Source organism: Lagenorhynchus albirostris, chromosome 10 (assembly GCF_949774975.1).
Source record: "Lagenorhynchus albirostris chromosome 10, mLagAlb1.1, whole genome shotgun sequence".
Taxonomy (NCBI): domain Eukaryota; kingdom Metazoa; phylum Chordata; class Mammalia; order Artiodactyla; family Delphinidae; genus Lagenorhynchus; species Lagenorhynchus albirostris.
In genome coordinates this window covers 80,933,381-80,943,596 of record NC_083104.1, presented here as the reverse complement: position 1 = coordinate 80,943,596, position 10,216 = coordinate 80,933,381, and positions in this window count along the sequence as shown.

The window sequence follows — 10,216 nt, the reverse complement described above, 5'->3', positions numbered from 1 at the left end:
CAAATGGAATGACGTAATATATAATCTTTTGAAATAGACTTTTTTTTCACAAAGAACAGTGTAAGTCCAAAAGGTTTGCTGTATGAATCAATAGTCTGCTCTACTTTACTGCTGAATAGTATTCCACTGTATGGATGTACAACAGTTTATTTAACCTTTCATCTATTGAAAGGTATTTGCTTTGTGTCCAATTTTCTGCTAATACAAATAAAGTTACTATGAATATTTGTTTCTCTTCCAACACTCAGAACAGAGAATTAATATTTATGCAGATGTCACAGGAATAGGCTCTGGGGACAGATGGGCAAGCTTGCCTCCATTGCAGGCCCTCTCACTGCACAAATGAGAACCTCCTCCTCTTTCCCACAGCTACAGCCACTGATGTCACTTCTGTTGCTGTTGCCACTGCTGCTGTCACAAATCTGGACCCAGGTCAAAACCCCATTGGAGGATTTTAGTGTTTCCATATCCATCTCTTTTATCAGCCTAAGAGAGTAGAACGGTAGCTTTCCTGTTGCCTGTTCTATAATAGTCCTCAGTGAAATATTTGCAATTAGCCCTTCCATAGCTATGATGTTTGAATTCCTTCAGTTGGATTGTGTGGCTCTATCCTTTGAAGTAGATTCTAATACTATTCTAATACTATATGGATTGCTTTAATCTATTATTAGGAATTTTAAAAGATATTTGTTCAAATTTTGCTTCCTGTATTGTGCCAATAACCATTTTTCTGTTGTGTTGACTGTGTTCATTTACATTGAGTTTTAAAAAATTTTGTCTTGATTTTACTTAAGAACATTTATTTAAATTCAGTGTGTTTGTTTTTAGAATAAAATATTTTTGTGGGATTTCATTCATTAATACTCATTGATTCCTAATGCCATCTAGGAATCTATACTGAAAAAAATCCCAGTGTGTATCTTTGAAAATTTCTGCATATTCAGGATTTTTGAATTTGTAAAATATTGCACATTTTATTTTTCTAAGGAGATAATAATTTTTTTCTTACAGCAACTTTAAAAAATTGTGAAAACTCTGTGGTAAAATTTTTCTTAACATCACCCTACAAATCTTGCTTGAGAATATAGGATTTCTTCTTTACACTTGCACATTCTTTACGATAAAATATATTATAATTCAATCCTCCATCTGATTTAGAAATCTACTCTTTAATATAAGAAAAACAATTCCTGTGTATGACCATTAAGATTTCAATTAAGTGGTATCAGTGGTTAGTCAACTCATGACCTTTTTTTCAGGTATATTAAATAATGAAAAAGGTCTCACCATTAAAATATTTCCTTATATATAGAGCTCAAATATGACTCTTTACAACTTCAAGCAGTTATTTCTTATGCTAACAGTTGAGATAACTCTGAAGAGAGAGAGAGAGAGAGGGAGAAACAGAGACTGAGAGAATCTACTCTCAATGAAGGGTTATCAAAATAGTTGAGAAATTTCAACTATTTATTTATTTATTCTGTTAATTTAAAAGAAATGTTTTTAGAAGCTTTACAATTTGGGGGAATGGTACACTTGATGACTTGCAGTTTGTCAAACTCTCTTAAACTGTGTTGTCCAGAACTAAATGAATGAGCTCCCATCAAAAGCAACAAGTAAACAATGGAATGAGACTGCCACATCTATTGGCTCCAATTCTGCTTTTATAATGGGAAGTTCATACTCTGCTCCTCTCTGTTATCATCACCACTCAGGAACCATGTCAAAGTCTGTCAGAGTAGTGGACAGTTCTCTTAAGATGTCATGACTTTAATTATTTAAATATTTAGTAACTTACCATTTTTGCGATATTCCTCCCGGGATACATTGATAATAAAGAACACCACTAAGAGGCAGAGAAGGTGAGTTGCAGGGAAAGTGTCTACGTCATCTACTTTGGGGTGAGATTCTGAAAAAGTTATGCCAGAGAATTTTCATATTACCATTCAGCTCAATCTTACTGCTGTTTCTACAATAGAAGTTTTATTCTATACTTCAAGTAACCTGTAGGTCTATGACCAAGTTTCAATCTTCATAGATAGACTTGAGGGATCTCATTACTTCTAAGTATCACAGGGGTGGATTGCAGCAGCCACTCAGAAAACAGTGTGGGATTGAATATCTCATTGTAGACCAGGGGTTAGAGAAGTGCTTCTCCCATGGGTTGTGAAGGGTTGCTGAGTGTGGACACTTCACAGTAAATGAGGGGATCTCTGCCAGATTCCAGATATGCCCTCATCACTTTGCTGTATCCTATGAAGCTAAACGTGATCTAGGGCAGGGATTGGCCAACTCAAGTCTGACATACATTTTTGGAAGGCTTGTGATTTCAGAATGGATCTTACATTTTTATATCATTGGAAAAATGAAAAGAATAGTATTTGTGACACAAAAATAAAAAATTCAAATTTTGCTGTCCACTGAACTCAGCTATGCTTATTCATATACATATGGTCTATAGCTGCCTTTTCACTACAGTAACAGAGATGAGTAGTTGCATCAAGATGAAGTGCAGTGACACAGTTATAACTCCACATCATTTTGAGTGGCTGGACTGTCACAGCACTGCAACACTTTATTTTATATCTTTGTTTTATTACCAGGGAACCATAATCATGTCAAAACAAGTAAAGGAGAAAAAAAGTAGACTTTGAATAAAACATTTTAAGGTACATTAGGGTGTGGATTATTTTATTATTGAGTTATGTATTTATTATGCAAAGATACTGTAGCTTTGCTAAAGGTTAACAATATACACTGGCATTACCAGACTAGCATTCATTATAATATTTTCAAATTATTGTAAAGCAACTGTGGTAAAAATTATAAAATTTAAAATCTCATTATAGAAAAATTTTTTTCATGGAAATATAAAAGGAAAAATCACGCTGCAACCAAAAAAATTTTTAATAACTCAGGTTTTAGTCAAGTAAGAGACACCATCAACCAAAGGTGAGTGAGATAAATTGTGTTTGATTGAAGAAGCCAAAGAAATGTGTCCAGAGAAAATAAACTCAAGTCTATTAATTGTTTGGTGAGAATGTTTGTTCAAATGGTTGAAGACATTAGAAACAATATTATCAGTCAATTAAGAAACCAAGGGATTACCTAGTTCCGGGACAAAATGGAATAGACACACTTTTTCCTATTCCTCATAATAACTGAAGCCTAAAACTGTACATATATATATATATATATATATATATATATATATAACAAATACAAGAAGACTCTGAAAGGTGTCAAAAATGACACGTAGTGAGTTCTCCGTTTTTTTTTTTTTTTTCTTTTTCCTTAATATATCCCTGGCTGGGTGCTGGAGAAGCCAACAACCCAGAAATGCCAATGGGCGAAGATAAACTAATCCCCAAGGAAAGCCTGCTCTTTGTGATCACAGGACCAGGAATAGGCAATCTAACAAAATGAAAACTTTTAGGCAATAACTCCCCTACTCCAACCAAACACCACAGAGAAAACTGTAGCCCCACTCCCGCTATTCAGCAAAGACTGAGGAGCCTAGAGGTTCACCTTCACTCAGCTAACAAGGTACCCCTTCTCGTCCTGGCTGTTGTCAGTGAAGGCAAAGAGGAGAGCTGGAACTTTCATTCCCACCCAGCAGCAGTGAGGCCAGTCCCGCTGCCTTGCCACCAAGTCAACGGAGATCACACAGAGAACAGTAATGAGGTGGCCCTCACTCTACCAGGTGAGGTTGTGTCAGCACAGGACCAGAGCCCTACACAGCAGTAACAAAGTGCCTCTCTCCTTCCACAGTGTTAATGCTGAGTGGGGGATCTGTAGTTCCACCTTCACTTAGCAATATGAGATATCTTCTTTTTCTCATACATTTGCTGCCATTTGAGCCTTGATAAAACAGATGATGGAAATAAAATCCATAGTCTCGTAACATAAGACCCCAAATGTCCAGGATACAATAGAAAATCACAATTCATACCTGGGAGAACCAAGAAAATATCATCTCAAATTAAAAAAAGACAATCAGGGCTTCCCTGGTGGCGCAGTGGTTGGGAGTCCGCCTGCCGATGCGGGGGACGCGGGTTCATGCCCCGGTCTGGGAGGATCCCGCATGCCGCGGAGCGGCTGCACCCGTGGGCCATGGCCGCTGAGCCTGCGCGTCCGGAGCCTGTGCTCCGCAACGGGAGAGGCCACAGCAGTGAGAGGCCCACGTACCGCAAAAAAAAAAAGACAATCAATACACATCAACATCAAAATGACAAAGATATCTGAATGACCTGTCAAGGATTTTATGGTGGTCATCATAAAAATAAGCAATTATGAACACACTTTTAACAAATCAGAAAACACAGAAAGTCTCAGTAAACAAATAGAAAGGAGAACAAAATAGAAATTTAAGAAAATACAATGTCCAAAATAAAATACTCACTGAATAGGCTTAGCAGAGAATAGAGATGACAGAAGAATTAGTCGGTGAACTTGAAGATAGTACTATACTAATTATCCAATCTGAACAACAAAGAGACTGAAATAAATGAATAAAGACTCAGGGTCCTGTGGAGCTATAACAAAAGATCTAATGTACATGTCATTGGGGGCCCAGGAGAGGAGAAAGACTGTGGAGCTGAAAAAGTATTTGAAGAAATGATAGCTGAAAATTTCCCAAATTTGACAAAGGACATTAACTTATATGTTCAATAAGCTAAGCAAACCACAAATAGGATAAACCTGAATAAATCCATGCCGAGACACATCATAATCCAACTTCTGAAAATTAATGAGAAAAAAATCTTGAAGGTAGAGGAATGATTCTTTACCTTTATGGGAAAAACTATTTGAATTATAATAGATTTCTAATCAGAAACCACAGAAATCAGAGGAAGTGGCAGAATATTTTTAAAGTGCTGAAAAAAAAAAACTCAATCAGAATTCTCTACTCAGTGAAAACACACTTTAGGAATGAAAGGGAAATAAAGACATTTTCAGATTAAGGTTAACTTAGAGAATTTCTTGCCAGCAGACCTGTCCTAAAGGAATGGCTAAATAAAGTCTTGAAATTGAAAGGGAATGATAAAACAAGGAATCTTGGAACATCAGTAAGGAAGACAGAACAAAGGAAGGAGAACAAATATGGACAAATATGATAGATTTTCCTTTTCCTTTTGAGTTTTCTGGAATACATTTGATGGTTGAAGCAAAAGTTATAACATTATGGGCTTCCCTGGTGGCGCAGTGGTTGAGAGTCCGCCTGCCGATGCAGGGGACACGGGTTCATGCCCTGGTCCGGGAAGATCCCACATGCCGCGGAGCGGCTGGGCCCGTGAGCCATGGCCGCTGAGCCCGCACGTCCGGAGCCTGTGCTTCGCAACGGGAGAGGCCACAACAGTGAGAGGCCCGCGTACCGCCAAAACACACACACACACACACACACACACAAAATAAAAAACAAAAAACCCAAAAAACCCCCCATCAAATCAATAAATTGTACACTTGAAACTAATATATTGTAAATCAACTATACTTCAAAAAAAAAAGAGGCACAGTAAAAAATGATACACTTAAATATTTCATTTATGTGTGTTTCAATTCTATATTTAAAATATCTAACTGCAGACTAATAGAGGTTAGGAGATGAATTACCTGAAGATTTAAATTTGACTAAAAATCCAACACAATTTTGAATAAAGAGTAATAAAAGAACTCATCTATCTTTTCCAATTGATTTCCTGGAAATTAAAATTTGAGTACGTATCAGTACTTTAAAATAATATATAAAAGATGAAATACGAAATTTTATTTGGTGAGGTAAATGCGTCACTATGTGGTGACAATCACATTGAAGAGAATCAAATTTTATGACAAAAAGCAAGAATCTGAGAAATGAGCAATAAACAGGGAAAATCCTTTTTCATCTTTGAATCTGATCTTTACTTTGAAAGCCTGTATGAAAAAACTCATTCATTCTTTTTTTATAAACAATTTTAAAGGAGGGAGGGGCAATATAGGGGTGGGGGAGCGGGAGGTACAAACTACTGAGTGTAAGACAGGTTGCTAGGATGCATTATACAACACAGGAAATATATTTTTCCTGTGCCAATGTTTTGTAATAACTGTAAATGGAGTGTAGCCTTTAAAAATTATAGAAAAAACTCATTCATTCTGAATGTAAATTCTACATGTTTAAATTTTTTTCAGAAAATGTATTTGAAGATAATATGGTCTCATGTCATTCAGATTATTTAATTGTTGTTTTTTTTTAATTGTTGTTTTTTAAAAATAATTATTTAAGTAATTGAGACAAATTCCAAGAATTCCAAGAATTTAAGTAACCAAGATGTAGCCATCTTTACTTTATTAAACTGGCTATAACATGACTCAGTTATATTCTCACTTCCTGTTTATATTATCATTTTTCTTCTTGCTAGAGACCAACAATTTTCTACTTATTTCTCAGCCAAATGCCTGAGAAATGCCTGTGAGAATTGGATTTATTTACATAATTACTATTGGTACTGTTTGAGCAGAAAGTTTGGTCCAGCTCTCCTAGATAAATTGTCATATCATCCGTTGGTATCTTTGTTCTTGCATCCAACCTTCTTCCTCAAAAAATTGCCAGACCACCTGCCTTTGTCTTTTCTGTCATGTATAATTACACTTTTTCTCCTAATATTACACTGTAAATTCACTGGCAATGGTCAACAGCAGTGACATCGCTAAATCAGCTGCTCACTTTTCAATGTTCTTCAATTTTCTACAAGCTGAATATCTACCACTCTATTCAAATTGATTTGTCCTTTTATAACAACATTGTTTCCTGCATCTACTCCTGCCCATATGACTCTCATTTTCTGTCACTTTTTGGTCCTCATATTTTTCCACTATTGAATATTGCTTTGAAATTAAGCATATTATTATGTGTATGACATATATATAAAATCATAATAAGGCAATGAGAAAAATTGTGTTAAATTTCTAAAGTGATATATAAACATCATTGAGGAAGAGAACATAAACTGCATTTCCTTTCCTGTTATATTTGCATAATTTTAGATTCTAAATAGATAGTCAACAATAGCAAAAAAAAAAAAATGCTCATGTAATAATATGGTCTTGTACATAAGAAAACACAGGGGAGGGCTTCCCTGGTGGCGCAGTGGTTGAGAGTCCGCCTGTCGATGCAGGGGACGCGGGTTCGTGCCCCGGTCCGGGAAGATCCCACATGCCGCGGAGCGGCTGGGCCCGTGAGCCATGGCTGCTAAGCCTGCGCGTCCGGAGCCTGTGCTCCACAACGGGAGAGGCCACAACAGTGAGAGGTCCGCGTACCGCAAAAGAAAAAAAAAAAAAAAAAAGAAGAAAACACAGGGGAAATTTACCTGTACAATCCAACCATTCTACTGAAAAAATAACAGTGACAAAAAGGAGTTCATTAAATATTGCAAAACACTTAAATGTTTAAAGTTAACATCAAAGTAGTCCAATACCACATTCTTGCATAAAAATTTTTTAGAGCAATATATAAATCTTATGTTAGGATAATTTGAATAATACCCCACTGATGGCCAGAAATAACATTTTCCACTCTCTATCTGTCCATGAGTTGTCCTTGTTTATTTTTCCAAACAGAGAAGGTTAATTACTTACCCACAGTCTCATTATACATCAGTTTTTTTCAGGATTTACTATGAATCAGAATATTAGCCACTATAGGTTGGATCTCTACTCCTAAAATGCCCAATTACTGCACATTAAAATGTATTTACCATGAATATTAAAAGCATCTTGGAATTCCACAGCAACACGTTCCTTAAAAGAAGCTTTTATTTCATTATTACAAAGAGTGGCCAGTATAAGAGTATTGGTTTTCAATCCTATAAGGTAATTTTTCATGACTTTAGAATGCAAATAGCACACTTATTAATTGCTAATTTCTGGTTATATTTTTGAAATAAGTAATGTTCTTATGAAATATAGAAAAGGATGTGTGGCAGTCAGGTGGATCAGACTTGAGAGAGTAAAAGATCTAAGTCTTATGTCTTGTACCCTCAGGTCTGCTCTATCTTTGTGACTGAAATACTTCTCTTAGAAGCACTAGACCTAGTCTCTCTGTCTCTCTGTCTCTGTCTCTCCTACACACACACACACACACACACACACACACACACACACACAGAGACAAGCACAAACAATAACAGCAATATTTAAAAATAAAACTCACCCTCATGATTTTCATTAGTCAAAGGAAATCTTCTGCAGTGCTCTATTGGATAAGTAAGCATCTTTGGCAGGAAATTGTTTCACGACTGTCACTTGTGGCCCATAGAAAATTCTCAACTTGGTTCTGAGTTGTGTTGGCAGGATTTTGAAATGTTTTTGTGTCCCCTCTACAAACACAGGGGGAAGAGATTATACCACCCAAGGCAATATCCTTGGGTCAGAGAGAATTTTCGGTCATGCAAATCAGGTTTCTGACTCCTGAGCTCTGTAGCTAGGTGCGGTATGGAATTAATCAGAAGCAGGAGGAGACTCTGGACTCTGGACCTTACAGGATTATAAAGCAATACTTTAGTTGCAGTTGTTCATTTGCTCACTTGAATAAATGCACAAATAATTGCTTATACACAGAAAATCAATTGATAAATGGGAGGTTAGATTTCTTTTTTTTATATTTCTCTTCATGCAAATCAACCTGAGCTAGCGTATCTATTGCTGAAAGAGAAGAAATTTTATGTTCACTTGATAATTTATACAGACCAATAAAACTAAGCCAGGATTGTTACAGAATAGGTTCCTCTTCTTTTTTTCTCAAAACTTTATCCACTGATACCAGTCTCCTTGCCTCAAGCGTTTTCTTCAGCTGCCCAAATTCAGTCCTAGGCGCTTTGCTCCTCAGATTGTGTGACCTTCTGAACCCTTTCTGCTATGTTGGACCTAGACTCTGCCATGGTTCTCCTTGCATCTCTAATCCTTACGTTGGTCCACTGGGTTCTTCAGTGGAGTCCCTGGGACTCCATCTCTGACCTCATCTCACACTCATTTGATCACCTGCTCTAATCAGACCAGTCTCCTTGTTGCTCCATGAATACTCCAAGCTGCTTTTGTTTCCTGCTTACTCTTTCCTCCACCTGGAATACTCTTCCTCCAGATATTCCCACGACTCTCTCAGGTCTTTATTCTCCTTTCCAGTGGGACTCTCCCTGGACAAACAGTCTAATGTTGCCACCCTCATGCAACCGTTATCTACCTTTGCTACTTTATCTTCTCCTCAATATTTATCACCGTTTAATACACTCTGTATTTAACTTTTTTAATGTTTATTATCTCCCTTCACAAGAATGTAAACTCCTTAAAGGTGGGAATTGGTACCTACTTTCTTCCCTGCTCTATACCTATAGTGCCTGTATAGAACATGAATTAATCCAGTTTTTAAATGAGTTAATTTGCAATATTACTATTTTTCTTTGTTTACTGCTCTAGTGAGAACCTCCAATAAACTGTACAATAGACGATCTGGTATTTTACATCCTTACTCTGTTTTCACATCTGGCTAACTCCATTGCCTTTTGAGACTTCTACTTGCGTCAGGTAAGATATTGAAGCTCCAGAATTAAAGTCCTTACTTTTCTTTCAGGTCAATCACAATCTTGTTTGGGGGACAGATTAGTACAAAGGGCAGCAAAACACATAGTGATGTCACATAGTAATATCTCATAAAATATTTGTATTTTTAATAGAATTATATGTTTATCGTATCGGATATAATCGTTTATTAATATCGATATTTTCCCTAGTGTTCTTGTCACTACAGGCATACCTCAGACATACTGTGGGTTCAATTCCAGACACCTCAATAAAGTGATTATTGCAATAAAGCTAGTCATACTGATTTTTTGGTTTCCCAGTGCATTAAAAGTTGCACTATACTGTAGTCTATTAAGTACGAAATAGGATTATATCTCAAAAACATACATACCTTAATTTTAAAATATTTTATTGCTAAAATATGCTAACCATCATCTGACCTTCAGCAAATCTTAGTCTTTTTTCAATAGTAACATCAAAGATCACTGATCACAGATCACCATAACAAATATAGTTAAGTTTGAAATATTGCAAGAATTATCAAAATGTGTCACAGAGACACTAAATAAGCAAATGCTGTTGGGAAAATGGCACTGATAGACTTACTGTATGCAGGATTGTCACAAACCTTTAATTTGTAGAAAAAAGCATTGTCTGAGAAACA